Source organism: Oncorhynchus kisutch, unplaced genomic scaffold, assembly GCF_002021735.2.
Source record: "Oncorhynchus kisutch isolate 150728-3 unplaced genomic scaffold, Okis_V2 scaffold3820, whole genome shotgun sequence".
Lineage (NCBI taxonomy): Eukaryota > Metazoa > Chordata > Actinopteri > Salmoniformes > Salmonidae > Oncorhynchus > Oncorhynchus kisutch.
The window spans coordinates 57,001-83,138 of NW_022265765.1; the positions used below are offsets into that span (position 1 = coordinate 57,001).

Genomic DNA, 26,138 nt, shown 5'->3' on the forward strand with positions numbered 1-26,138 from the left:
GACGTTTCTGTTTGTTGTTGCAGAGTTTATATTCATATATATCTGAAGACGGTAGATGAACATGTAAAACAACCATGTTTATTCCAATAGAAATAAGTTAATGTTTTGACCTTAGTGTTGTAGTAACAACTTGTTAAAAATAAAGAATACTAAAAAAACGCCATTAGCATCATCACTAAGTCTCAGACGAATGAGGAGACGAGATTTCATTTCAATGTTATTGTGTGAAATGTTCATTGATATACTCTGTATAGGCTGTGTGTGTATAGGCTGTGTGTGTGTGTGTGTGTGTGTGTGTGTGTGTGTGTGTGTGACCTGGGTTCAAATACTGTTTGAAATCATTTCAATACATTATCTGGTCTGTTTAACCAGAATAATAATCTGGCACTCCAGGCCATCTGGCACTCCAGGCCATCTGGCACTCCAGGCCATCTGGCACTCCAGGCCATCTGGCACTCCAGGCCATCTGGCACTCCAGGCCATCTGGCACTCCAGGCCATCTGGCACTCCAGACCTAAAGCACTCCAGGTCATCTGGCACTCCAGACCTAAAGCACTCCAGGTCATCTGGCACTCCAGGCCATCTGGCACTCCAGGCCATCTGGCACTCCAGGCCATCTGGCACTCCAGGCCATCTGGCACTCCAGGCCATCTGGCACTCCAGGCAGACCTAAAGCACTCCAGGCCATCTGGCACTCCAGGCCATCTGGCACTCCAGGCCATCTGGCACTCCAGGCCATCTGGCACTCCAGGCCATCTGGCACTCCAGGTCATCTGGCACTCCAGACCTAAAGCACTCCAGGTCATCTGGCACTCCAGACCTAAAGCACTCCAGGTCATCTGGCACTCCAGGCCATCTGGCACTCCAGGTCATCTGGCACTCCAGACCTAAAGCACTCCAGGCCATCTGGCACTCCAGGCCATCTGGCACTCCAGGCCATCTGGCACTCCAGGCCATCTGGCACTCCAGGCAGACCTAAAGCACTCCAGGCCATCTGGCACTCCAGGCCATCTGGCACTCCAGGCCATCTGGCACTCCAGGCCATCTGGCACTCCAGACAGACCTAAAGCACTCCAGACAGACCTAAAGCACTCCAGACAGACCTAAAGCACTCCAGACAGACCTAAAGCACTCCAGGCAGACCTAAAGCACTCCAGGCAGACCTAAAGCACTCCAGGCAGACCTAAAGCACTCCAGGCAGACCTAAAGCACTCCAGGCAGACCTAAAGCACTCCAGGCAGACCTAAAGCACTCCAGACCTAAAGCACTCCAGGCAGACCTAAAGCACTCCAGACAGACCTAAAGCACTCCAGACAGACCTAAAGCACTCCAGACCTAAAGCACTCCAGACACTCCAGGCAGACCTAAAGCACTCCAGGCAGACCTAAAGCACTCCAGACCTAAAGCACTCCAGACCTAAAGCACTCCAGGCAGGCCTAAAGCACTCCAGGCAGGCCTAAAGCACTCCAGGCAGGCCTAAAGCACTCCAGGCAGGCCTAATGCACTCCAGGCCTAAAGCACTCCAGGCCTAAAGCACTCCAGGCCTAAAGCACTCCAGACACTCCAGGCCTAAAGCACTCCAGACACTCCAGGCCTAAAGCACTCCAGGCAGACCTAAAGCACTCCAGGCAGGCCTAAAGCACTCCAGACACTCCAGGCCTAAAGCACTCCAGCTAAGCACTCCAGGCAGGCCTAAAGCACTCCAGGCAGGCCTAAAGCACTCCAGGCAGGCCTAAAGCACTCCAGGCAGGCCTAAAGCACTCCAGGCAGGCCTAAAGCACTCCAGGCAGGCCTAAAGCACTCCAGGCAGGCCTAAAGCACTCCAGGCAGGCCTAAAGCACTCCAGGCAGGCCTAAAGCACTCCAGGCAGGCCTAAAGCACTCCAGGCAGGCCTAAAGCACTCCAGGCCTAAAGCAATCCAGGCCTAAAGCAATCCAGGCCTAAAGCACTCCAGGCCTAAAGCAATCCAGGCCTAAAGCACTCCAGACACTCCAGGCCTAAAGCACTCCAGACACTCCAGGCCTAAAGCACTCCAGACACTCCAGGCCTAAAGCACTCCAGACACTCCAGGCCTAAAGCACTCCAGACACTCCAGGCCTAAAGCACTCCAGACACTCCAGGCCTAAAGCACTCCAGACACTCCAGGCCTAAAGCACTCCAGGCCTAAAGCACTCCAGACACTCCAGGCCTAAAGCACTCCAGGCCTAAAGCACTCCAGGCCTAAAGCACTCCAGACACTCCAGACCTAATGCAAACGATAAAAGTGTTTACCGTCGGATGGGGCCACAGTGTCTCCTGACCCCTCCTGTCTCAGCCTCCAGTATTTATGCTGCAGTAGTTTGTGTCGGGGGGCTTGGGTCAGTTTGTTATATCTGGAGTACTTCTCCTGTCCTATCCGGTGTCCTGTGTGAATTTAAGTATGCTCCCACCAATTCTTTCTCTTTCTTTCTCTCGGAGGACCTGAGCCCTAGGACCATGCCCCAGGACTACCTGGCATGATGAATCCTTGTTGTCCCCACTCCACCTGGCCGTGCTGCTGCTCCAGTTTCAACTATGCTGCCTGCGGCTATGGAACCCTGACCTGTCCCAGACCTGCTGTTTTCAACTCTCTAGAGACAGCAGGAGCGGTAGAGATACTCTTAATGATCGGCTATGAAAAGCCAACTGACATTTACTCCTGAGGTGCTGACTTGTTGCACCCTCAACAACTACTGTAAATTATTATTATTATTATTATTATTATTATTCGACCATGCTGGTCATTTATGAACATTTGAACATCTTGGCCATGTTCTGTTATAATCTCCACCCGGCACAGCCAGAAGAGGACTGGCCACCCCACATAGCCTGGTTCCTCTCTAGGTTTATAATCTCCACCCGGCACAGTCAGTAGAGGACTGGCCACCCCACATAGCCTGGTTCCTCTCTAGGTTTCTTCCTAGAGTTCTGGCCTTTCTAGGGAGTTTTTCCTAGCCACTGTGCTTCTACACCTGCATTGCTTGCTGTTTGGGGTTTTAGGCTGGGTTTCTGTACAGCACTTTGAGATATCAGCTGATATACGAAGGGCTGTAAGATTTCAAATAGTATTTGAACCCAGGTCTGGGGTTCCCCATTAAAAAGATAGAGGAAGGAATGTACAGACGGACGGTGTCTCTCAAAGTCCTCTCCATCGCCGTCCTCACGTCCCTGTTAATGTACTGTGGGAGGAAGCGGTATGAGAAACAGAGCCCAATCCCAGACGGACCCCAATCCCAGACGGACCCCTAGCGCCCTACGGGTGGATTTGATTGGTATAAGCAATAGGGTGAAACTTCCCTCTAGCCTATCAGAGGGAAAGGGGGGGGGGGGGGGGGGGGGGAACTACGACCATATTGATTGACCTAATAATTATAAATAATTTATTGATTGACACGGGTCAAATCATCTCAGATCCCCATGTGCGTCAGGTTTAGGTGATCGATTGGGACGACATCCACTAGTCCAAGTGCAGAGAATTAATACAAAACTAGCTGTGTGTTCTGTTCATACCCAGTACAAACCAGCTGTGTGTTCTGTTCATACCCAGTACATCGTTATACAAACCAGCTGTGTGTTCTGTTCATACCCAGTACATCGTTATACAAACCAGCTGTTTATTCTGTTCATACCCAGTACAAACCAGCTGTGTGTTCTGTTCATACCCAGTACATCGTTATACAAACCAGCTGTTTATTCTGTTCGTACCCAGTACATCGTTATACAAACCAGCTGTGTGTTCTGTTCATACCCAATACAAACCAGCTGTGTGTTCTGTTCATACCCAGTACAAACCAGCTGTGTGTTCTGTTCATACCCAGTACAAACCAGCTGTTTATTCTGTTCATACCCAGTACAAACCAGCTGTTTATTCTGTTCATACCCAGTACATCGTTATAGATAAGGCATTCAGGCTAAGAGAGAAATGCTGATCGTCCAGACAGACGATCGTCCAGACAGACGATCGTCCAGACAGAGACCCTCCTTCACCTTTCACTCCCAGAGACATGACCTGATCCCTTCACAGGGACTACTGTAGTCTACAGGGTTTAGTCAGAGCAGGAGCCTGGTCTCATCACATGGACTACTGTAGTCTACAGGGTTTAGTCAGAGCAGGAGTCTGGTCTCTTCACATGGACTACTGTAGTCTACAGGGTTTAGTCAGAGCAGGAGTCTGGTCTCTTCTCATGGACTACTGTAGTCTACAGGGTTTAGTCAGAGCAGGAGCCTGGTCTCATCACATGGACTACTGTAGTCTACAGGGTTTAGTCAGAGCAGGAGTCTGGTCTCTTCTCATGGACTACTGTAGTCTACAGGGTTTAGTCAGAGCAGGAGTCTGGTCTCTTCTCATGGACTACTGTACTCTACTGGTCTTTGTCCTTTAAGCCTGTCAGCAGGGTTTACCTACTGTACCACCCAACTCTTCTTTCCTTTCACAATCCCATTCCCCTGAGGGTGGTAAGAATAGTGCAGGGTCATGTTCATTCAGTCCCTTTCTCCTGAGGGTGGTAAGCATAATTCATGTTCATTCAGTCCCATTCCCCTGAGGGTGGTAAGTACAGTTCAGGGTCATTCAGTCCCATTCCCCTGAGGGTGGTAAGTACAGTTCAGGGTCATTCAGTCCCATTCCCCTGAGGGTGGTAAGTACAGTTCAGGGTCATTCAGTCCCATTCTCCTGAGGGTGGTAAGTACAGTTCAGGGTCATTCAGTCCCATTCCCCTGAGGGTGGTAAGTATAGTTTAGGGTCATGTTCATTCAGTCCCATTCCCCTGAGGGTGGTAAGTACAGTTCAGGGTCATGTTCATTCGGGAACATGAGGAAAAAAAATGCATTAACATTTTGAAGCATTTCTCATTGGACATATCCAGGTTCTCTCCTCGTTTCAGTCTGTTTTGGTGCACCGTTTGGTGCCTAATGAAAACGACCCGGGTTCAGTTCCTCTCGATCTGATCGATGTCCAGATCTCCTCCCAGCTGATACACATCCTTCCTGGTGCCAGTGGCTGCCCCTTCCGTCACGTCATCGCAGACCGGGGAGCTCAGCCAATCCAGCTCCTCGATGGAGATGGCTAGATCCTCCTCCCTAGAGACACTTGTGACAACTCCGCCATCTTTGGATCTGGCGGTTGGCTCATCCAATCCCTGATCGCCTGCAGAGGTAAAGTCAGTCTCACATTGGTCAGTGGTCCTCAGAGGGGGCGGGCCCTGGGTTGATTGATAGCTGTTGTCCCCAGTGATCTGAGAACTGAGGCTTTGGAAATTCCGAAGTTTCTGTGGATAAAAAAAAAACTTTATGTTTTTGTTGTGAATATTTATTTGGTCACACAGGAAAAGAAACTAAAGCAAACCGTGACTGGACCTGGGGTAGAGAGAACTACACTGCATGCAGGATACTGAACAGACATACTCAGTCCCCATGAACAGCATTGGCAGATACTCTACAGTTGGTTTCCATGGAGATGCAATATTTCGCTGGCTAGACGGGACACTATTGGACTTGTTCAATAATACCGGTTGAAGAAACACACAACTTGACCTTTTAAATTGTTTGCTTTACCCAACAGTGCAGGAAATATTTGAGATAGCTAGCAGACCACATCCTCCTGAATTACAACACAGGTAAACCCATTATATTCATCCCCTTCTAACCTGTGTCATCTTGGTCAGGTCCAGAGAAGGCCTCTGTTTGTGTGAGTCGGCTGGTCTCCTCCGCTTCATACCCATCTTCTTGTCGCTGAGGACGCAGGGCTGAGAGAGACTCCGGGCCAGCTCCCCCTGCCCAGCACGGCGCTTCATCTCTGGGGTGGAGTCTGGGGAGCTCAGGGGCGACGCCGGCACTCCCTGGATCTCTGGGAGGCAGATCTGTTCATGAGAGAGGTAGAGGAAGGGCCTAGGGGGCTCTGAGGACCGGGAGGAGTAAGAGGGAGGGGCTAAACCGCTGAAGTAGGAAGGGCAGGGGGTGAAGCCAGTGAGATCCAGGGAGAGGGTGTTGGAGCGAGCTGGCAGGCTGAAGCTGAAGCTACGCTGCATGGCAGGGAACCCTAGCTGCTGAGAGCGTGTCCCTCCTCCTGTTGCAAATCCTCTCTGGACACTTCCTCCGCTGTGGGATCGCCTCTTCGCCACAGCCGTCCACACCCCGGACCCATGGGGCCTCCAGGCCGACGACCGGCCTCCCAGGTCCTCTGAGCAGGAGACGGAACAGCACTGGCGTTTGGAGGGTGGAGCGGTGGAGGGTGAGGAGGCTACGGCGGCTGACGTCTCACCCAGGCTCAGGTCCTGTAGCAGGCTGGTGATGGCGCCCGGGATGGAGGTGGTGCTGGTGGGACCCAGTCCTGCGTCTCTGACTGGGCTCGGGTAGTAGTGGCGGGGTAGAACCTCAGAGGGCAGGACATCCCACAGGTTCTCCAGGCAACAGGACTCCACTGAGGGTCTCTGGTGATGCAGGGCTCCACAACACCCCCGGCCCAGACCCACGTCACCCCACCTGCTGCCGGTCTCTGAAACACATGGTAATAGTCAGGGGGGGGGGACATATAGCCTACAACACAACATGGTAATAGTCAGGGGGGGACATATAGCCTACAACACAACATGGTAATAGTCAGGGGACGACGACATATAGCCTACAACACAACATGGTAATAGTCAGGGGACGACGACATATAGCCTACAACACAACATGGTAATAGTCAGGGGGGGACATATAGCCTACAACACAACATGGTAATAGTCAGGGGGGGACGACATATAGCCTACAACACAACATGGTAATAGTCAGGGGGGGACGACATATAGCCTACAACACAACATGGTAATAGTCAGGGGGGGGGGGGGGGGATATAGCCTACAACACGGTAATAGTCAGGGGGGGACATATAGCCTACAACACAACATGGTAATAGTCAGGGGACGACGACATATAGCCTACAACACAACATGGTAATAGTCAGGGGGAGGGGGGGACATATAGCCTACAACACAACATGGTAATAGTCAGAAGGGGGGGGGACATATAGCCTATGACACAACATGGTAATAGTCAGGGGGGGGGGGGGGGGGGACATATAGCCTACAACACGGTAATAGTCAGGGGGGGGACATATAGCCTACAACACAACATGGTAATAGTCAGGGGGGGGGGGGGACATATAGCCTACAACACAACATGGTAATAGTCAGGGGGGGACATATAGCCTACAACATGGTAATAGTCAGGGGGGGGGGGACATATAGCCTACAACACAACATGGTAATAGTCAGGGGGGGGGGGGGACATATAGCCTACAACACAACATGGTAATAGTCAGGGGGGGGGGGGGGACATATAGCCTACAACACAACATGGTAATAGTCAAGGGGGGACATGTAGCCTACAACACAACATGGTAATAGTCGGGGGGGGGGGACATATAGCCTACAACCACAACATGGTAATAGTCGGGGGGGGGGACATATAGCCTACAACACAACATGGTAATAGTCGGGGGGGGGGGGGGGGACATATAGCCTACAACACAACATGGTAATAGTCGGGGGGGGGGGGGGGGACATATAGCCTACAACACAACATGGTAATAGTCGGGGGGGGGGACATATAGCCTACAACACAACATGGTAATAGTCGGGGGGGGGGGGGGGGGGACATATAGCCTACAACACAACATGGTAATAGTCGGGGGGGGGGGGGGACATATAGCCTACAACACAACATGGTAATAGTCGGGGGGGGGGACATATAGCCTACAACACAACATGGTAATAGTCGGGGGGGGGACATATAGCCTACAACACAACATGGTAATAGTCGGGGGGGGGGACATATAGCCTACAACACGGTAATAGTCGGGGGGGGACATATAGCCTACAACACAACATGGTAATAGTCGGGGGGGGGGACATATAGCCTACAACACAACATGGTAATAGTCGGGGGGGGACATATAGCCTACAACACAACATGGTAATAGTCGGGGGGGGGACATATAGCCTACAACACGGTAATAGTCAGGAGGGGGACATATAGCCTACAACACAACATGGTAATAGTCGGGGGGGGGACATATAGCCTACAACACAACATGGTAATAGTCGGGGGGGGGACATATAGCCTACAACACAACATGGTAATAGTCGGGGGGGGGACATATAGCCTACAACACAACATGGTAATAGTCGGGGGGGGGGGGGGACATATAGCCTACAACACAACATGGTAATAGTCGGGGGGGGGGGGGGGACATATAGCCTACAACACAACATGGTAATAGTCACCCATAGGGTGGCGTACAATCGGCCCAGTGTCGTCCGGGTTTGGCCATCATTATAAATAAGAATTTTTCTTAACTGACTTAACTGGTTCAATTTTTTTATTTTTTTATTACAAAAAAATAAGCTAGTAAGGAAAGTTAGCCTGGTAGAAGTTAGCCTGGTAGAAGTTAGCCTGGTAGAAGCTAACGGTATGGTTTTGCGTTTCAAAATAGTGTTGTAGCCTGTGGGGACATTGTTCTGTGAACTGTGATGAACAGTTTCAACAGTTCTACATGGCGTTTTGCATTTATACATGCGTGTCAACATCTGTGCAGCGCGAGCAGGGAACTAACAACGCAGCCAAACCGCTCTAGCAATGAATGAGGACATGCATACGTGGACTGTATCTGAAAATGGGCGTTGTGAAACCAGTGGGATGAACATGTGCTTCTCCACCTGCATTGCTTGCTGTTTGGGGTTTTAGGCTGGGTTTCTGTACAGCACTTTGAGATATCAGCTGATGTACGAAGGGCTATATAAATAAATTTGATTTGATTTGATTTGATTTGAACACCCAGTCGGCATAGCGAAACCTAACAGCTAAATTGGAAAGATTGGTTGCCAAACAAGACTGTTTTACGTGGCTGTTATATGCGTTTACTATGGATCCCCATTAGTTCCTGGGGTTTATTATGGATCCCCATTAGTTCCTGGGGTTTATTATGGATCCCCATTAGTTCCTGGGGTTTATTATGGATCCCCATTAGTTCCTGGGGTTTATTATGGATCCCCATTAGTTCCTGGGGTTTACTATGGATCCCCATTAGCTGCAAGGCAACAACTACTCTTCCTGGGGTTTATTATGGATCCCTATTAGTTCCTGCCAAGGCAGCAGCTACTCTTCCTGGGGTTTATTATGGATCCCCATTAGTTCCTGGGGTTTACTATGGATCCCCATTAGTTCCTGGGGTTTATTATGGATCCCCATTAGTTCCTGGGGTTTATTATGGATCCCCATTAGTTCCTGGGGTTTATTATGGATCCCCATTAGTTCCTGGGGTTTATTATGGATCCCCATTAGTTCCTGGGGTTTATTATGGATCCCCATTAGCTGCAAGGCAACAACTACTCTTCCTGGGGTTTATTATGGATCCCTATTAGTTCCTGCCAAGGCAGCAGCTACTCTTCCTGGGGTTTATTATGGATCCCCATTAGTTCCTGGGGTTTATTATGGATCCCCATTAGTTCCTGGGGTTTATTATGGATCCCCATTAGCTGCAAGGCAACAACTACTCTTCCTGGGGTTTATTATGGATCCCTATTAGTTCCTGCCAAGGCAGCAGCTACTCTTCCTGGGGTTTATTATGGATCCCCGTTAGTTCCTGCCAAGGCAGCAGCTACTCTTAATTCAAACTAAATCCATTATTAGGCTAAATTCAGAGTTGTTATTTGGTCTCGGGTAAATCAGAAACATCTCATTCTCAGTAAGCCAGCCACTCCTACAGCCATTATATCCACACTCACCCATGACTCCACAAGAGAAGAGTGCTGTCCCCTGAAGGCTCATGGTCTCTGCCTTGATCTGTGGAAACACAAGACAAAACATCAGGAAACACCTGCCTTTGGGTTGGAAAGCCCCTCCACCAAGTCACCTCAACACTGGGGCTTAACGTTCTGTCACCAAGTCACCTCAACACTGGAGCTTAACGTTCTGTCACCAAGTCACCTCCCCTCAACACTGGAGCTTAACGTTCTGTCACCAAGTCACCTCCCCTCTGGAGCTTAACGTTCTGTCACCAAGTCACCTCACCACTGGAGCTTAACGTTCTGTCACCAAGTCATCTCACCACTGGAGCTTAACGTTCTGTCACCAAGTCACCTCCCCTCACCACTGGGGCTTAACGTTCTGTGACCAAGTCACCTCCCTCAACACTGGAGCTTAACGTTCTGTCACCAAGTCACCTCTCCTCAATACTGGAGCTTAACGTTCTGTCACCAAGTCACCTCCCCTCAACACTGGGGCTTAAAGTTCTGTCACAAAGTCACCTCACCACTGGAGCTTAACGTTCTGTCACCAAGTCATCTCACCACTGGAGCTTAACGTTCTTTCACCATGTCACCTCACCTCAATACTGGAGCTTAACGTTCTGTCACCAAGTCACCTCACCACTGGAGCTTAACGTTCTTTCACCAAGTCACCTCACCTCAATACTGGAGCTTAACGTTCTGTCACCAAGTCACCTCCCTCAACACTGGAGCTTAACGTTCTGTCACCAAGTCACCTCTCCTCAATACTGGAGCTTAACGTTCTGTCACCAAGTCACCTCCCTCAACACTGGAGCTTAACGTTCTGTCACCAAGTCACCTCCCCTCTGGAGCTTAACGTTCTGTCACCAAGTCACCTCACCACTGGAGCTTAACGTTCTGTCACCAAGTCATCTCACCACTGGAGCTTAACGTTCTGTCACCAAGTCACCTCCCCTCACCACTGGGGCTTAACGTTCTGTGACCAAGTCACCTCCCTCAACACTGGAGCTTAACGTTCTGTCACCAAGTCACCTCTCCTCAATACTGGAGCTTAACGTTCTGTCACCAAGTCACCTCCCCTCAACAATGGAGCTTAACGTTCTGTCACCAAGTCACCTCACCTCTGTAGCTTAACGTTCTGTCACCAAGTCACCTCACCTCTGGAGCTTAACATGCTGTCTGTTCCTTACACAGCACTCTACACAATGAAACAGGAAGTGTAAGCTAGCATCACCTACCCCCTAGAAATGTAATGCAAAGATGGGTCTACTGCAAACCACAGAAACAATAGTGTCTACCAGTGTGTGTGTGTGTGTGTGGTGTTTTTGTAGGTCTATGTAAATGTGGCATGAAAGAGGACGTTGGAGACTGCAGCTGTGGAATGGATTCCCCCTGGGCACATCTAAAATGGCGTCTTATCCACTACATATTGGCCCATAGGGCTCTGGACCAAAGTCATGTGACTGTATTAGAAATAGGGTGCCCTTTAAAAAGACAGTCCTAGTCAGTCTAGTCTCCACTTTAAACTGAGGATCAGTCTCCTGAGACTGGGCATGACGATGACGTTTCACGTGGACAGAGGGCAAACTCATGTCCACATTACAGGGAGAATTTTCACTCTGAACATTTCTCTTCTCCGGTGAGAAAACACGAGTCAGAGTTGCCCAGCCTTGTTGTTTCTAAAGGTTGAGTGATATAGTCCACTACTGTTGACCAGAACCCTATGGGCCCGGGTCAAAAGTAGTGGACTTTCTAGATAACGGCCCTTTATTTTTCAGAAGAGTAATGAATTCCCTTTATAGTGGAATAGGTTGATGGTCTGTATAGTGGAATAGGTTGATGGTCTGTATAGTGGAATAGGTTGATGGTCTGTATAGTGGAATAGGTTGGTGGTCTGTATAGTGGAATAGGTTGGTGGTCTGTATAGTGGAATAGGTTGGTGGTCTGTATAGTGGAATAGGTTGGTCTGTATAGTGGAATAGGTTGATGGTCTGTATAGTGGAATAGGTTGATGGTCTGTATAGTGGAATAGGTTGATGGTCTGTATAGTGGAATAGGTTGATGGTCTGTATAGTGGAATAGGTTGATGGTCTGTATAGTGGAATAGGTTGGTGGTCTGTATAGTGGAATAGGTTGGTCTGTATAGTGGAATAGGTTGGTGGTCTGTATAGTGGAATAGGTTGGTGGTCTGTATAGTGGAATAGGTTGGTGGTCTGTATAGTGGAATAGGTTGGTGGTCTGTATAGTGGAATAGGTTGATGGTCTGTATAGTGGAATAGGTTGATGGTCTGTATAGTGGAATAGGTTGGTGGTCTGTATAGTGGAATAGGTTGGTGGTCTGTATAGTGGAATAGGTTGGTGGTCTGTATAGTGGAATAGGTTGATGGTCTGTATAGTGGAATAGGTTGATGGTCTGTATAGTGGAATAGGTTGGTGGTCTGTATAGTGGAATAGGTTGGTGGTCTGTATAGTGGAATAGGTTGATGGTCTGTATAGTGGAATAGGTTGATGGTCTGTATAGTGGAATCGTTTGGTGGTCTGTATAGTGGAATAGGTTGGTGGTCTGTATAGTGGAATAGGTTGGTGGTCTGTATAGTGGAATAGGTTGATGGTCTGTATAGTGGAATAGGTTGATGGTCTGTATAGTGGAATCGTTTGGTGGTCTGTATAGTGGAATAGGTTGATGGTCTGTATAGTGGAATAGGTTGGTGGTCTGTATAGTGGAATAGGTTGATGGTCTGTATAGTGGAATAGGTTGGTGGTCTGTATAGTGGAATAGGTTGATGGTCTGTATAGTGGAATAGGTTGATGGTCTGTATAGTGGAATAGGTTGATGGTCTGTATAGTGGAATAGGTTGGTGGTCTGTATAGTGGAATAGGTTAATGGTCTGTATAGTGGAATAGGTTGGTGGTCTGTATAGTGGAATAGGTTGATGGTCTGTATAGTGGAATAGGTTGATGGTCTGTATAGTGGAATAGGTTGATGGTCTGTATAGTGGAATAGGTTGGTGGTCTGTATAGTGGAATAGGTTGGTGGTCTGTATAGTGGAATAGGTTGGTGGTCTGTATAGTGGAATAGGTTGGTGGTCTGTATAGTGGAATAGGTTGGTGGTCTGTATAGTGGAATAGGTTGGTGGTCTGTATAGTGGAATAGGTTGGTGGTCTGTATAGTGGAATAGGTTGGTGGTCTGTATAGTGGAATAGGTTGGTGGTCTGTATAGTGGAATAGGTTGATGGTCTGTATAGTGGAATAGGTTGGTGGTCTGTATAGTGGAATAGGTTGGTGGTCTGTATAGTGGAATAGGTTGGTGGTCTGTATACTGAACAGGACAAATCTATCATTTATTATACTGTAAGGCTGTAAACGGTTCCATCTTTGGGATGGTGAAGAACGTGGCAGTGAGATTAGACGGCGTCAAGACGTTATTCTACACTGGGCTTGGTGTTTCCTACCGACTGACAGGATGGTTGACATCATACTGACTAAACACTGGGCTTGGTGTTTCCTACCGACTGACAGGATGGTTGACATCATACTGACTAAACACTGGGCTTGGTGTTTCCTACCAACTGACAGGATGGTTGACACTGGGCTTGGTGTTTCCTACCAACTGACAGGATGGTTGACACTGGGCTTGGTGTTTCCTACCAACTGACAGGATGGTTGACACTGGGCTTGGTGTTTCCTACCAACTGACAGGATGGTTGACACTGGGCTTGGTGTTTCCTACCAACTGACAGGATAGTTGACATCATACTGACTAAACACTGGGCTTGGTGTTTCCTACCGACTGACAGGATAGTTGACATCATACTGACTAAACACTGGGCTTGGTGTTTCCTACCAACTGACAGGATGGTTGACACTGGGCTTGGTGTTTCCTACCAACTGACAGGATGGTTGACACTGGGCTTGGTGTTTCCTACCAACTGACAGGATAGTTGACATCATACTGACTAAACACTGGGCTTGGTGTTTCCTACCGACTGACAGGATGGTTGACATCATACTGACTAAACACTGGGCTTGGTGTTTCCTACCAACTGACAGGATAGTTGACATCATACTGACTAAACACTGGGCTTGGTGTTTCCTACCAACTGACAGGATGGTTGACATCATACTGACTAAACACTGGGCTTGGTGTTTCCTACCAACTGACAGGATGGTTGACATCATACTGACTAAACACTGGGCTTGGTGTTTCCTACCAACTGACAGGATGGTTGACATCATACTGACTAAACACTGGGCTTGGTGTTTCCTACCAACTGACAGGATAGTTGACATCATACTGACTAAACACTGGGCTTGGTGTTTCCTACCGACTGACAGGATGGTTGACATCATACTGACTAAACACTGGGCTTGGTGTTTCCTACCGACTGACAGGATAGTTGACATCATACTGACTAAACACTGGGCTTGGTGTTTCCTACCGACTGACAGGATAGTTGACATACTGACTAAACACTGGGCTTGGTGTTTCCTACCGACTGACAGGATAGTTGACATCATACTGACTAAACACTGGGCTTGGTGTTTCCTACCAACTGACAGGATAGTTGACATCATACTGACTAAACACTGGGCTTGGTGTTTCCTACCAACTGACAGGATGGTTGACATCATACTGACTAAACACTGGGCTTGGTGTTTCCTACCAACTGACAGGATGGTTGACATCATACTGACTAAACACTGGGCTTGGTGTTTCCTACCAACTGACAGGATGGTTGACATCATACTGACTAAACACTGGGCTTGGTGTTTCCTACCAACTGACAGGATAGTTGACATCATACTGACTAAACACTGGGCTTGGTGTTTCCTACCAACTGACAGGATGGTTGACACTGGGCTTGGTGTTTCCTACCAACTGACAGGATAGTTGACATCATACTGACTAAACACTGGGCTTGGTGTTTCCTACCAACTGACAGGATGGTTGACACTGGGCTTGGTGTTTCCTACCGACTGACAGGATAGTTGACATCATACTGACTAAACACTGGGCTTGGTGTTTCCTACCGACTGACAGGATAGTTGACATCATACTGACTAAACACTGGGCTTGGTGTTTCCTACCGACTGACAGGATGGTTGACATCATACTGACTAAACACTGGGCTTGGTGTTTCCTACCAACTGACAGGATAGTTGACATCATACTGACTAAACACTGGGCTTGGTGTTTCCTACCAACTGACAGGATAGTTGACATCATACTGACTAAACACTGGGCTTGGTGTTTCCTACCAACTGACAGGATGGTTGACACTGGGCTTGGTGTTTCCTACCGACTGACAGGATGGTTGACATCATACTGACTAAACACTGGGCTTGGTGTTTCCTACCAACTGACAGGATGGTTGACACTGGGCTTGGTGTTTCCTACCAACTGACAGGATAGTTGACATCATACTGACTAAACACTGGGCTTGGTGTTTCCTACCAACTGACAGGATGGTTGACATCATACTGACTAAACACTGGGCTTGGTGTTGCCTACCAACTGACAGGATGGTTGACACCATACTGACTAAACACTGGGCTTGGTGTTTCCTACCAACTGACAGGATAGTTGACACCATACTGACTAAACACTGGGCTTGGTGTTTCCTACCAACTGACAGGATGGTTGACACCATACTGACTAAACACTGGGCTTGGTGTTTCCTACCAACTGACAGGATAGTTGACATCATACTGACTAAACACAGTATAAACATACAACAACAAAGGATATGCAAATAACAAAGTCATATAAAAAGGTGTGTGTGTAGAGAACTTCTCACCAGCTCCAAATCGGTCTTTGACTTTGGACTTTACATCGTCGACACCCGGCTTCTTTTCCAGTAATGTTGTGTAAATGATCACCAAGGCAACGCCGCCCCACATCTCCGCTGCCACACTCTATTCCAGGGCATTTTGGCTGTGAACGGGGTTGGCGATGGAGGCCATCTTGACGATCCTCAGCACCTCCTGGAATGTCTACTTTCTGTCCCTCTGTCGCAGGAGACAAAGGGATTAGAATCCTGTCCGTTTCTGCAGTTCAGGACCTTGTTTCTCAACAACCCTCAACCCTGACCTCATGACCCAGCTGAACTGTGGGGCGGTCAGTAAGAATCCCTGAAGGGGCTTCCTCTCAAGGGGCTTCCTCTCAAGGGGCTTCCTCTCAAGGGGCTTCCTCTCAAGGGGCTTCCTCTCAAGGGGCTTCCTCTCAAGGGGCTTCCTCTCAAGGGGCTTCCTCTCAAGGGGCTTCCTCTCAAGGGGCTTCCTCTCAAGGGGCTTCCTCTCAAGGGGCTTCCTCTCAAGGGGCTTCCTCTCAAGGGGCTTCCTCTCAAGGGGCTTCCTCTCAAGGGGCTTCCTCTCAAGGGGCTTCCTCAAGGGGCTTCCTCTCAAGGGGCTTCCTCTCAAGGGGCTCTCTGATAAGCCTGATCTAGGATCTGTTTGCAATGGAAATGACAGTGATCATGGGAGTTGGTGACACCGTAACAAACAGATCTGGGACCAGACTACTACATCTCTCCAGTGCTGATTTAAAAACTCTGGCAGCTCAGCTCAGACAGACACAGTCAGTCTCATCAGAATTTGAGGTCTCAAACGACACACTTGTAGATACCAAAAAAGGAGAACGGCAGTGGTTGGACAAGATCCATTCATTCCAGAACCACAGTAGAAGATGAGATGAGGACTGCACAGAGGGGGTCAGAGAGGAGGAGGACTGCACAGAGGGGGTCAGAGAGGAGGAGGACTGCACAGAGGGGGTCAGAGAGGAGGAGGACTGCACAGAGGGGGTCAGAGAGGAGGAGGACTGCACAGAGGGGGTCAGAGAGGAGGAGGACTGCACAGAGGGGGTCAGAGAGGAGGAGGACTGCACAGAGGGGGTCAGAGAGGAGGAGGACTGCACAGAGGGGGTCAGAGAGGAGGAGGACTGCACAGAGGAGGTCAGAGAGGAGGAGGACTGCACAGAGGGGGTCAGAGAGGAGGAGGACTGCACAGAGGGGGTCAGAGAGGAGGAGGACTGCACAGAGGGGGTCAGAGAGGAGGAGGACTGCACAGAGGGGCCTGAGATGAGGACTGCACAGAGGGGTCTGAAGATAGTAGGAGATGAGATGAGGACTGCACAGAGGGGTTGGGTGAAGAGGGTCAGATGAATGACAGAACTACTGCAGAGAGGAGAGCGCTGGGAGAGAGGATAGAGAGCGGGAGTAGAGAGCAGGGAGAGACCTGTTGTCTGTGGAACAAAAGGCACGTTGTCTTGATCATAATGAACAGAGAGGGGACACAATACGAGCTGACAAGAGAGGAGAGAAGTCAGAATATAAACTCATCACAAGACTGCAGGGGGCTGACTGAACCATGGTGACCGTGTGATCTCCATCACTAGGCCTAACAGTGATCACATCAAGTCACAGCAATTTGAGACGGGACGTCACCATTTCCTGGTTGATAACATTCTACTAGTTTGCCAAATCGGTCTCCCGAGTGATGCAGTGGACTGGTAACATGGGGCCCTCACTAAGTAGACTGGACACCAGCTGGTAACATGGGGCCCTCACTAAGTAGACTGGACACCAGCTGGTAACATGGGGCCCTCACTAAGTAGACTGGGTGAATTAGTCACATAAACATTACACAGCAGGTAACGGGCGTCGGGCCGACGACAGAGCAGGTGACCGGGGGGGGGGTAACCATCCGCACCCTGGTGACAGTTTAGCAGGGCCTCTGGTTTCTCAGGGATGCAACTTTAAAGCAAACTACTGTCAGCGCCAGGAGACATGCTGCTAATACTGTCTGTCAGCGCCAGCAGACATGCTGCTAATACTGTCTGTCAGCGCCAGCAGACATGCTGCTAATACTGTCTGTCAGCGCCAGCAGACATGCTGCTAATACTGTCTGTCAGAACCAGCAGACATGCTGCTAATACTGTCTGTCAGCGCCAGCAGACATGCTGCTAATACTGTCTGTCAGCGCCAGGAGACATGCTGCTAATACTGTCTGAGGAGTTCCTAGAACAAATCAAATGTATTTATATAGCCCTTCGTACATCAGCTGTGCTGTACAGAAACCCAGCCTAAAACACCAAACAATGCAGGTGTAGAAGCACGGTGGCTAGGAAAAACTCCCTAGAAAAGGCCAGAACCTAGGAAGAAACCTAGAGAGGAACCAGGCTGTGGGGTGGCCAGTAAACAAACAAACGTCAATAACACAATAGACAAGCGACGCAACGGAGTGAATGCAAATGAGGTAAGATTAGGGAGGTAAGGCAATAAATAGGCTGTAGTGGCGAAGTAATTACAATTTAGCAGTTAAACACTGGAGTGGTCTGCCAGCAGACAGACTGGTTATTTAGTTTTTATAAAGGACAGGGCACATTAATAAACAGGTCTGTCAACGTGCCAGTTTGAACCAGCGAGCCTCTCGACAGCGGTAGACGGGGGCGTTAGAAGTGGTCTCTCTGCAGCACTGGGCTTGATGAGCGATGGAAAACGGTGACCAAGACTTCTTCCTCTGTGGTCACAGTCAGCCTTTCAAACAAACAGTGGCCTTTCTGAGGTGTATGAAGTTGCTGAAACGGCAAAGGCCGTCGCACTGAAAACACCAGAGAGACACAACTGGGTCTAGAGGAAACCAGTGCCAAATGAGGACAGGAGGATGGATATACACAACAGTGTAGAATACTCTGAGCCGGGTCACCCTGGGCTGATAAGAGGAGAGCCGGGTCATTCGCTGTATATAGACTTGATCTTTTCTACTGTATATTTTGTTTACTCCATGTGTAACTCTGTGTTGTTGTATGTGTCAAACTGCTATGCTTCATCTTGACCAGGTCACAGTTGTAAATGAGAACTTGTTCTCAACTGGCCTACTTGGTTAAGCAAAGGTAAAATAAAACTCTACTGGTCATTAGTAGGAAGCAAACTGGTGACCAGAAGCTGTAAGCATCAGATCTAATGTACAACTTTTAAAAAAGGGATAAATGTGAGAATCTGTCTAGTTAGCATTGGCTCTCAAAACCACCCCTTACTTCCTTCATACTGCACACAGAGACAAAAAAACAAAACGCTACCCACTAGTTCATCTGACGCCAGGTAACTGTCCCGCCAGGCCCCCCCGGCCCCTCCGGCCGTGTCCCGCCAGGGCCCCGGGGACTGGGTCAAACCGTCTCAGGATTGTAGCCCTAGTCTGTACTCTAGCCTAATCCTAGTGTCTGCTAGCTAGGCAGTGCGCCTACCTGAGGAAGGCCCAACAATTCCATCCCAGGTGATGAAGTCTAGCCCAAAAATCACCCATTTATGCTACTGCTAGCTGGTGATCAAGTAGCCTGGTCCCAGATCAGTTTCTGCCATCCTCTATGGTCATTGTCATAAGTGTGAGAAGAGGAAAAACAGATCTGGGACCAGATTAGGAGGCTAGTGCTTGAGAAGAACCAGTCATGTTTCCTGAAAAGTCTCTACTAGCTAACTCTGTTCCTATTGGCTGCTGGTACATTTCTTTCAGCGACTGCATTCAGCTTGAAGAAGGATCCACACGTCCATCTCATGCCCATTGGTTCATAGGCCCTAGACGTCTTCCTATTGGCTGCTGGTCTATGTTGACATGGTATGTAGTACAGGACAGGAACAATGAAAAGACTGAGGAAAGAAAACCGGTTCAGACCAGTTCAGACCTCTTGTTGCTGCATCAGCAAATCATCACCGTTGTGAAATGAAAATACCCGTACGATACAGAACCTTGAGACTTGACAAGTTAGGCCTGGGTTGGTGAACGTGTTGTAGGATACAGAACCTTGACAGTAAGGCCTGGGTTGGTGAACGTGTTGTAGGATACAGAACCTTGACAGTAAGGCCTGGGTTGGTGAACGTGTTGTAGGATACAGAACCTTGACAGTAAGGCCTGGGTTGGTGAACGTGTTGTAGGATACAGAACCTTGACAGTTAGGCCTGGGGTTGGTGAATGTGTTGTAGTAAAATTTGTCAAAGCAGGATTTGTGGTGGTTACAGTGCTCTGGAGATAACAGTACATCAATTAGTACTATTGTTTGGCAGGCTATAGGCTAAAGGCTAAATGCTATAAGCTATAGACTAAAGGCTATAGACTTACCAAACCACATTACAGAGAGGAGACGACTAGGCATCATCTTGGGTTTCCCCGAAGTTGACTTGGGGACACGACACCAACTCCCCCATTTGAATGCCATTCTACCATACCGAAACATCTAGGTTGGGTGCACCCTCACCTTGCGGTGCTGCGAGCTACACTACTGCTTAGAAAACTATAAGGACTCTAAGAGGGCTCCAGCTATGCATCTGGTTTTCTAACTTGCTAGCTAAGCAGCTAGATGTCAAGCTTCTTGGTTACAGCAGAGATATTCAACCCCCCCTTCTAGAGCAAGTTCCCCTGTTGCCTAAATTGTTTTGTGCGTCAAAAACAATTTGAGCCGTGTCAGAGACTAGTGGAACACAGTAATGGTTTAGGGTTTAGGAGACCCTGAGCCGTGTCAGAGACTAGTGGGACACAGTAATGGTTTAGGGTTGAAGAGACCCTGAGCAGTGTCAGAGACTAGTGGGACACAGTAATGGTTTAGGGTTGAGGAGACCCTGAGCTGTGTCAGAGACTAGTGGAACACAGTAATGGTTTCATAAGCATGCAGCTGCCCCAGCCACTTACCATAAACACAAAGACCCACCCAGCAAGCCTATGCATGGCAGCCAAGGCAGAGAGGCCTGCTTTTTAGTGGGTTTACTTCACATAAAGAAGGCCTACAGCCTGCAACAGCAGCACTGTACGTGGGTTAGGAAACAGCACCAGCACCGGGTGGGTCAGGAAACAACAGCACCAGCAGCACTGTACGTGGGTTAGGAAACAGCACCAGCACCGGGTGGGTCAGGAAACAGCACCAGCACCGGGTTGGGTTAGGAAGCAACAGCACCGGGTGGGTCAGGAAACAACGGCACCGGGTTGGGTTAGGAAGCAGCACCAGCACCGGGTGGGTCAGGAAGCAACGGCACCGGGTGGGTCAGGAAACAACGGCACCGGGTTAGGAAACAACGGCACCGTGGGTTAAGAAAGAACAGCACCAGCACCGGGTGGGTCAGGAAGCAACGGCACCGTGGGTTAAGAAACAACAGCACCAGGTGGGTTAGGAAGCAACAGCACCGGGTGGGTTGACATCTATACAGGCCTCCATGGTTCAGAAACAAGAGAATGGTGGAGGTCTTTAAAACAACATGTCTTTCCACCTGCCCTGTCAATGTCTACATGAATATTCATGCCCGTTAAAGTAACAGGGCCAACCTACACTGCAGGTAGGGCAGGCCTATTCATGACCATTAAACAGGGCCAACCTACACTGCAGGTAGGGCAGGCCTATTCATGACCATTAAACAGGGCCAACCTACACTGCAGGTAGGGCAGGCCTATTCATGCCCATTATTAAAGTAACAGGGACAACCTACACTGCAGGTAGGGCAGGCCTATTCATGACCATTAAACAGGGCCAACCTACACTGCAGGTAGGGCAGGCCTATTCATGCCCATTATTAAAGTAACAGGGCCAACCTACACTGCAGGTAGGGCAGGCCTATTGAACATCATATTGATAACATGGGAAGGCTGCATCCTATTCCCCTATATCGTCCACTACTTTCAGCCCTATGGGCCCAAAAGTAGTGCACTATAAAAGGGAACAGGGCACCATTTAGGACACAGGCCTTAAGCCTAACATTTTAGAAAAGTGATTTGTCGGCATTAGGCCAAATATCTGATCCATGGGAAGATGAGGTACTGTGAGCAATCTAGAGACACTCCCAAACAACCTTAAAAAATAAATTACAAGTAACTGCATTGTCACTGACCTATTTAAATAGCAGTACATGGACAATAACCCGCTAGAGTCATCTCAATGTTCAGTTCCTGCTGTCTCAGCTAAAAACGGAGCCTTGTGACTGTAACAACTAAACCACAACTGACAACATATTCTACCATCCAGCTGTGATAAAGATCAAGAGGTGTAAGACCACATGTTAATGTACGACTCAAAACGCCTGGCTGTTTACCATGAACGAACCCCCCCCCCCCTCTCCCTCTCTCTGGCTCCACTTCCTCAATGAATATGACAAGGCTTAACTAGCTAAATTACAGCCCAAGCAACACACATAAATGATCTAGGTCTGGTTGTTTCCAAAGTCCCTCTGATAAAGGAAAGGAGTTTGGCAGGCAGGTTGGTGTTGCAGAAGCCCACCGAATGTTACAATGAGGCTACAGAGCACGCACACATTTTAACCTTGAGGGGGAAAAAAGGCCACAAACTGCTATATACTGTATTAACACAATATGAAGAGACCTGCTTCTAAAATCTAGTTGGCATAGCAATCACAGGCTACCTCATTGGATCTCTCATCTGACAACTTCGATGTTAATGAGCAAAAAAAAAACGTACAGTATTGAGAAACAAGCTAAATATCATGGTCCTTACACGTCATTGTTATAGAGAAAGTTGAATAGCAAGCCGACATCCTGTCGTTGACCACATTACGGCTCCACGTTATATTGGATAGCATGTCAACCCGACCGACCTGAGAGGAACATGATCCATGATGAACATTCTCTTATGGTAAAATAAGTTGAAATGTTAACATCTATAAAATGCTACTTGATACTTTATGGCCCAAAGATATTATGTTCCTGTCACACGGGATCTGCTTGTCAAACTCACGGGATGAAAATGATCCTAACAATGCGACCGATTAATTACAACAACCATTCAAAAGTTTAAAAAAAACAACTCCTCTCGTATTTCCTACAGTTCATTCTGGGTTGATTCAGCAGTACAGAAGCCCGAGTTCAGACCCTGACAAATCTGTCCCGGATAAACTCGCGTCAACCCAATGACATGGTTTTGAAAACAGAAAGGCATCTCACAGAGCAGGACTTTCCAACATAACACCACTAGCTAGCAGACTGCTATAGTAGAGGCTCGTTGGTAGTAGTAGATGCCCTAGTTGTCATGAGCAACCCATAAAAACTAGCTACTACCGAGTCCAAGCCAAGTTCCTCGAAGGCAGAGGCAGTAAACACATTAGTTAGACATGGTTTTTTTTTGTACAGAAAAGTGTTATTCGCAGTACAATAAAGAGCATTCAACCTCCATTTCTTTGATAGTTGTGGGAAAAATGTTGCTACATTTCATAACATCAATTGCTAATTAAAATGTTACAATGAGACAATTTTAATCAAACAACCACCTCATGAACATCACTAGTATGCCGGTTGTTTTTCTATGCTTACTAACTAGGCTGCACAACCGGCTAGACAGAGGAGAGCAAAGAAGACGTTGTAGCTAACTTTCTCTTACATAATCACAGTTTCCTTCCTATCAGACATAGTTACATAGCAAGCTTGATGACTGAATGAAATAACTTGTTAAATCATGCAAACAATTATTGCTTTGACATAAGCCTACATCGGGGTACGCATGTTTACTACTAGCTAGCTTTTTATGCAGTCAGCTAGATGGCTTGGTAGTTAGCAGCACAGTCAGCTAGATGGCTTGGTAGTTAGCAGCACAGTCAGCTAGATGGCTTGGTAGTTAGCAGCACAGTCAGCTAGATGGCTTGGTAGTTAGCAGCACAGTCAGCTAGATGGCTTGGTAGTTAGCAGCACAGTCAGCTAGATGGCTTGGTAGTTAGCAGCACAGTCAGCTAGATGGCTTGGTAGTTAGCAGCACAGTCAGCTAGATGGCTTGGTAGCTAGCTTTTTATGCAGTCAGCTAGATGGCTTGGTAGTTAGCAGCACAGTCAGCTAGATGGCTTGGTAGTTAGCAGCACAGTCAGCTAGATGGCTTGGTAGTTAGCAGCACAGTCAGCTAGATGGCTTGGTAGTTAGCAGCACAGTCAGCTAGATGGCTTGGTAGTTAGCAGCACAGTCAGCTAGATGGCTTGGTAGCTAGCAGCACAGTCAGCTAGATGGCTTGGTAGCTAGCAGCACAGTCAGCTAGATGGCTTGGTAGTTAGCAGCACAGTCAGCTAGATGGCTTGGTAGTTAGCAGCACAGTCAGCTAGATGGCTTGGTAGTTAGCAGCACAGTCAGCTAGATGGCTTGGTAGTTAGCAGCACAGTCAGCTAGATGGCTTGGTAGTTAGCAGCACAGTCAGCTAGATGGCTTGGTAGTTAGCAGCACAGTCAGCTAGATGGCTTGGTAGTTAGCAGCACAGTCAGCTAGATGGCTTGGTAGTTAGCAGCACAGTCAGCTAGATGGCTTGGTAGTTAGCAGCACAGTCAGCTAGATGGCTTGGTAGCTAGCAGCACAGTCAGCTAGATGGCTTGGTAGCTAGCAGCACAGTCAGCTAGATGGCTTGGTAGCTAGCAGCACAGTCAGCTAGATGGCTTGGTAGCTAGCAGCACAGTCAGCTAGATGGCTTGGTAGTTAGCAGCAGTCAGCTAGATGGCTTGGTAGCTAGCAGCACAGTCAGCTAGATGGCTTGGTAGTTAGCAGCACAGTCAGCTAGATGGCTTGGTAGTTAGCAGCACAGTCAGCTAGATGGCTTGGTAGCTAGCAGCACAGTCAGCTAGATGGCTTGGTAGTTAGCAGCACAGTCAGCTAGATGGCTTGGTAGTTAGCAGCACAGTCAGCTAGATGGCTTGGTAGTTAGCAGCACAGTCAGCTAGATTGCTTGGTAGTTCGCAGCACAGTCAGCTAGATGGCTTGGTAGTTCGCAGCACAGTCAGCTAGATGGCTTGGTAGCTAGCAGCACAGTCAGCTAGATGGCTTGGTAGCTAGCAGCACAGTCAGCTAGATGGCTTGGTAGCTAGCAGCACAGTCAGCTAGATGGCTTGGTAGCTAGCAGCACAGTCAGCTAGATGGCTTGGTAGTTAGCAGCACAGTCAGCTAGATGGCTTGGTAGTTAGCAGCACAGTCAGCTAGATGGCTTGGTAGTTAGCAGCACAGTCAGCTAGATGGCTTGGTAGTTAGCAGCACAGTCAGCTAGATGGCTTGGTAGTTAGCAGCACAGTCAGCTAGATGGCTTGGTAGTTAGCAGCACAGTCAGCTAGATGGCTTGGTAGTTAGCAGCACAGTCAGCTAGATGGCTTGGTAGTTAGCAGCACAGTCAGCTAGATGGCTTGGTAGCTAGCAGCACAGTCAGCTAGATGGCTTGGTAGCTAGCAACAGCCAGCTAGATGGCTTGGTAGCTAGCAACAGCCAGCTAGATGGCTTGGTAGTTAGCAGCACAGTCAGCTAGATGGCTTGGTAGTTAGCAGCACAGTCAGCTAGATGGCTTGGTAGTTAGCAGCACAGTCAGCTAGATGGCTTGGTAGTTAGCAGCACAGTCAGCTAGATGGCTTGGTAGTTAGCAGCACAGTCAGCTAGATGGCTTGGTAGTTAGCAGCACAGTCAGCTAGATGGCTTGGTAGTTAGCAGCACAGTCAGCTAGATGGCTTGGTAGCTAGCAGCACAGTCAGCTAGATGGCTTGGTAGCTAGCAACAGCCAGCTAGATGGCTTGGTAGCTAGCAGCACAGTCAGCTAGATGGCTTGGTAGCTAGCAGCACAGTCAGCTAGATGGCTTGGTAGCTAGCAGCACAGTCAGCTAGATGGCTTGGTAGCTAGCAGCACAGTCAGCTAGATGGCTTGGTAGTTAGCCGCACAGTCAGCTAGATGGCTTGGTAGTTAGCAGCACAGTCAGCTAGATGGCTTGGTAGTTAGCAGCACAGTCAGCTAGATGGCTTGGTAGTTAGCAGCACAGTCAGCTAGATGGCTTGGTAGTTAGCAGCACAGTCAGCTAGATGGCTTGGTAGTTAGCAGCACAGTCAGCTAGATGGCTTGGTAGTTAGCTGCACAGCCAGCTAGATGGCTTGGTAGTTAACTGCACAGTTACCTAGCTTGCTAACCTAGAATCTCCTAGCTAAAATGTATAACTATAGTAGCTAAACAGTGTTACAACTCACGAGAATCAAGCTGCCCATCTCGATGGGTCCCAATGTCAGTCTGACTCCCACACCAACTTACAGTTCGAAATGCAGAATCATCTTCCAAATGTTTTTGGTTGCAAAAAACATAGCTACTGCAACAAACAAAAACAAGACAAAAGCATTGAGTTCAAACTTCCCGTGCTGCATGGACACACACCCAGGGAACTGAACTCTCACAACTACCAGACATTGAGCCAGTGGCTGAATTTACACGCTGTGACGACATGCACTTTGGAGCGAACCATTTATTTGTCCTAGGGGTGGTCGGGTTTACTCATTAAAAATCATGATATCAAGGCTGTCGCGTATTTAGATATACATTATGTGGTTATGACTGTTTTGATAAGGTCAATAATCAAAAGTATGTCAAGATA

At 48.5% G+C, this 26,138-nt stretch overlaps 1 pseudogene; it reads right to left on the reverse strand.

Annotated features, from left to right (window-relative positions):
- Nucleotides 1-25,964, reverse strand: LOC109887959 (protein FAM53B-like; annotated as a pseudogene).
- Between the last annotated feature and the right edge of the window lie 174 nt (nucleotides 25,965-26,138).